At 41.7% G+C, this 5005-nt stretch overlaps 1 long non-coding RNA gene across 1 annotated transcript in view; it reads right to left on the bottom strand.

Moving 5' to 3' along the window:
* Positions 1-566: 566 nt before the first annotated feature.
* The window catches only part of LOC123501263, a 72953-nt gene continuing 68514 nt past the window's right edge, over positions 567-5005 (bottom strand). Inside the window, exon 3 of the long non-coding RNA XR_006673598.1 lies at positions 567-843. This is a non-coding gene — a long non-coding RNA (uncharacterized LOC123501263). The remainder of the gene's footprint in view (positions 844-5005) is intronic.

Below are 5005 nucleotides of genomic sequence, written 5' to 3' on the forward strand. Positions count from 1 at the left end.
CTCGCCCTTCACCGCCGCCTTCACTAGTCAATGCAGCTCTGACAGGTTCCGCGTCTAACTGGTATTCTCAAACACCTCTGTGCCTCATCTCTTCTACTTAAAGGGGTTTCTCTAAATTGACTCAAGTTTTTCAAGGTGTTTTGACGGTTCTAGAGGCAAATTTGATAAGATTTCTACACTATTAACTGGCGAAACGGTCTTGAAAACTGAGCTAATCATCTCTGTGGCCTTGGATGGAGGGTCGTGTTGAGAGCAAAGCGTTTCTGAATATTACGAGTTATTTTGAGTTTTTGAGGCAACGTGACAATATTTCTACTCTTAACTGGCGAGGCGCTCTTGAAAAATTCCGCTAAGCATCCCTGTGGCTATGAATGACACTCGCGGTGAGACAGCAAAGCGTTTCTGAATGTTACACGAGTTTTTAAGGTGTTTTTACGGTTCTAGAGGCAGAGTGACAAGATTCTTACACTATTAACTGAGCTAATCATCCCTGTGGCCTTGGATGGACGGGCGTGTTGAGAGCAAACCGTTCCTGAATACTGGCCTTCGCTTCACTAAATGGGGCAGGTAGCGGTTGAAGGGAGTCTGTTCCTTCGTAGCTTGTATGTTATGGTGACAAGCTTACTGAAGTGACTGAGGCCTTACTGACGTGACTGGAAGCTTGTAGAGGTGACTGAAGCTTTACTGAAGTGAGTGAAGCCTTCCTGACGTGACTGGAAGCTTGTAGAGGTGACTGAAGCTTTACTGAAGTGAGTGAAGCCTTCCTGACGTGACTGGAAGCTTGTAGATGTGACTGAAGCCTTACTGAAATGACTGAAGCTTCTAGAGGCGACTGAAGCTTTACTGAAATGAGTGAAACTTTACTGAAGTGAGTGAGTGAAGTGATCTACATACTTGTACTGTCAGGGTCCAAACAACAGCACTGAGAGTAAACAAACACATCACTATGGTTATCAATTATTCTCTATCATCTTCCATCCTCCTCCTCTTCTTCCTCCTCTAGCAGTACATCAAGAGGAGGAGGAGGAGGAGGAGGAATACAAAGGAAAGCCAAACAGCAATACACCTCTTGATCCTTTCGTGGCTGTTTGGTAACTACTTCTAACTAGCTACAGAGAAGAGACAGGACAGTACAGGAGGCTGAGGAGGAGGAGGAGGAGGAGAAGGAGGAAGGGAATATCAACACAAATCTTCAGACACTCAGACGCAGCTACGGTTCTAATTATGAAGTTTAATTAGTGTGTCCCCATCAAAGGGCGGGACTTACCTGACGGAGAGAGAGAGAGAGAGAGAGAGAGAGAGAGAGAGAGAGAGAGAGAGAGAGAGAGAGAGATATCCCCGCCTCCGCCCAGTGTGGTGACGTAACAGCTTCTTCGCTCTTGTCTGTCTGTCTGTCTGTCTGTCTGTTGGGAAGGAAAAAAATTGGGAGTAGCAATTATGTGTGTCTTGGTGTTAATTCTCTCTCTCTCTCTCTCTCTCTCTCTCTGTCTCTCTCTGTCTCTCTCAGTCTCTCTCAGTCTCTCTCTCAGTCTCTCTCTCTCTCTCTCTCTCTCTCTCTCTCTCTCTCTCTCAGTCTCTCTCTCTCAGTCTCTCTCTCAGTCTCTCTCTCAGTCTCTCTCTCAGTCTCTCTCTCAGTCTCTCTCTCAGTCTCTCTCTCAGTCTCTCTCGTACCCTAATTCCCCGCAGCGTAAACCTTAACAAGAATTTCACAAAAAGGCACCATTTACGAAAAACACAAACTCAATTACACCAAATGAAAAAATGGTTTCCGTGCGTCTAAATCACACAGACCTTAAAAAATTAACCTTAAAAACTACTTAACAAAATATAAGATTAAGTTTTTTTTTTTTTTTACTTTCTTCTTGTTGTTGTTGTTAATTTTATTCGTCTTCTTTTCCTTGGTGCAATGCGGGGAGAGGAAGGTAGGCAAGGCAAGGCAAGGCAAGGCAAGGCAAGGCAAGGCAAGGAAACCCAGTCAACTTTTAAAATCGAGTTTGTGTGTTTGTATCAAGGGAAAAAAAATAAAGAAGAAACGTGGAAAAATAATAAATGGAAAGCAGAAAAAAATACAAAGTCGTGTTTTATCATGAAATAAGAGATTATGGAAAAAAATAAGAAAAAAAAGTTTGTTTTTTAAATATTAGAAAAAAGGAAAAAAGAACTTGTAAAAATAAATGATGCAACAAATAAATGAAATATTACACAAGAAAGGCAAGAGAATGGAAAAAATGGATTCAGCATAAAATGAAACAAGAAAGATAACAAACGAAAGACAGAGCAGGATAAAAACAAAGCGGCCCTTATCACAAAACAAAACAAATAAAAAAAAGGAAAAAGAAAATGGATGTAGGAGAAAGCAAGACTCTCCATCATTTCAACTCCACACACCAAACAGAACATTCAACATTTTATTTATTTATTCCCATTCATAAGTAAATCAGCTTAAACAAATAACAAAACAGTAATCTCAGGTGAAACGAGGTATGAAGAGTTTACCTGGAGGACAGACACGTGTTTAGATCATGTTGGTACAGGTTTGGTGAGATTGGACCAATTCTATGGACCAGTTCTATGCTAACCCTTTCAAGTACCAGGACACGTTTTCATATTCATTCATACTATCTTTATTTTATACACAATTAACTAGTCTCCTATATCTACAAGTACTTTCACCTACAGCCACATGTTACCTGCTCCCCCCACCGCTAGCTTCGTATTAAATTAAAATCTTCCTAGTCCTTTATTTTCACCTACAGTCACACGTTCATTGCTTCCCCCCCCCGCCAGTACTAAATGAACCAGACTTCCTAATCTTTCTCTTATTTTCACCACATGTACCCTTCAGTACCATGACGCGTTTCCATATTCATTCTGCTTACTGTTTGGTGATTTTATACAGCTTCAGAAACTCGTGTGGGGTTGAAATAGTGAAGACTGTGGCCATTAATCTTCTGACCTTCATAGACCCTACCTAGAAAGAAAATGGTCTAATGGTACACGAATCTCAAGGTAAAAATGTGTCCTAGTATTAGAGTGGTTAGCCGCTTCACTCATATTTTCACAACATTTTGAAACATTTGGAACATTAAATTACAACATACAGATATACAATAAGACAATTATCAAATGTACATAACTTCTGGTATATAATGATGTACTTCTATAACTTGCCTTTAGCCACAAGTTAACCCCTTCAGTACCATGACGTGTTCTTAACTGGTGATTTTCCACAGCCTCAGAAACTTGTGTGGAGATTAAAATAGTGAAGACTCCGTGTATTAATCTTCTGACCCCCATAGACTCCTCCTAATGTAAATAAAATCGTCTAATCATATCCAAAACTGGTGGTAAAATTACGTCTTATTACTGAAGAGGTTAACTGGTTCGCCCCTGTCCCTTCCAACGTCCACATCACTCCTTCGTCCTCTTCGTCTCCTTCGTCCCCTTCGCCCCTCCGTCGCCCTCAGAACCCGTATCACTTCAACTGGAGCCTTTTTGAGACTAGTGGAGGTGCGGAATAGAAATGTGGTACGTCGCAGGAACTGGAGGCTGCATCATCGTGCCCTGGCAGCCTCCACGTTAGCGCCGCGTCCCGAGCCGTTGATGTGTTAAGCTTTAGAAAGGTCTACTGCTCTTAATACTACGAAGAGACAGCAATAGCGAATACCTAAGACAGTAGGCAAGTTTAGCGACTCGTGTCAACATAGTAAATACTGTTTATGTACGTTATGAAGAGTGATAAGCATTCATATAAAGTGTATCCCATGCATGGATTCGAACGCGGTGTTGACTGGATGGTGCCAAAGTACGATAATGCAGTTTTTTTTAAGTTCACGATATCAAGGGCTACTGCAACACTCCGCCGCACCTGCATTACATTTCAAAAGACTTTAGTTCGAATGTGACGTATTTTTAAGGGTTTTTTTTTTAAGTTTTTAGTGTCAGATTAACCCCTTCAGTACTGAGACGCAGTTTTTTTTCCGAGTTTTGGGTATGATTAGACGATTTTATTTACATTAAGAAGGATCTATGGAGGTCAAAAGATTCATGGTCCAACGATTTCACTATTTTAATACCAACATAAGTTTCTGAAGCCGAGTAAAATCACCAAATAGTAAACAGAATGAGTATGAAAATGCGTCTTGTTACTGAAGGTGTTGACAACATTTCTACCGTGTAAACGTGAAACACTCCTTAGAACATGGCGAATAATCTCTGTGGCCTTTGAAAACAGTCGCAGTGAGAGAGAAGCGTTCCATATTAATCCTATAACCCTTCCTTACCTTCCCTCCCTCCACCTGTGACTCTCCACCCTCTCACCACCTGTCACCTGTCATTAATTAGCACTTGATCACCTGTTTCACCTGCGAATTTCACCTCAAACACTCGATACCCAGGAAGCAGCCAGGCTTTCCCACGTCACACCTCGCGCTGAAATGGAGCAGGTATGGGAGAGGTGTGCGAGGCAGGTGTGTGGAGCAGGTGAGCTGGGCATGTGTGGGAGTAATCAACGCTGCGATAGAAACACCTTGATTTTTTTTAGCCCAGAACGACGTGAAATGTTGAGTCTCAGAGTTTTATTTGACGCTTAATTAAACCTTCAAACACAGGTGGCCGGCAGGTTAATGAAGTGACCGTGTTGTGTCATGCATGTTCTGTGTGTGCTGTGTTCTGCTGTAACGGTGTAGCATAAGGAAAGGTTTGGTAAGTTAAATTTAGGTTAGGTTAAGTTAGGTAACGTGAGGTAAGGTACGGTCAAGTAAGGTAGGTCAGGTCAGGTCAGGTAAGGTTAGGTATGGTAAGGTAATTTGAGGTTAGCTAAGGAAAGGTTAGGTTAGGTAAGGGAAGCACTGTATTGCCCTTGTTATTATTTTTCTTGTTTTGTCTTTTTAATAATTTTTTTCGTCCTCTCTCTCTCTCTCTCTCTCTCTCTCTCTCTCTCTCTCTCTCTCTCTCTCTCTCTCTCTCTCTCTCTCTCTCTCTCTCTCTCTCTCTCTCTCTCTCT

This window comes from Portunus trituberculatus, chromosome 9 (assembly GCF_017591435.1).
Source record: "Portunus trituberculatus isolate SZX2019 chromosome 9, ASM1759143v1, whole genome shotgun sequence".
Lineage (NCBI taxonomy): Eukaryota > Metazoa > Arthropoda > Malacostraca > Decapoda > Portunidae > Portunus > Portunus trituberculatus.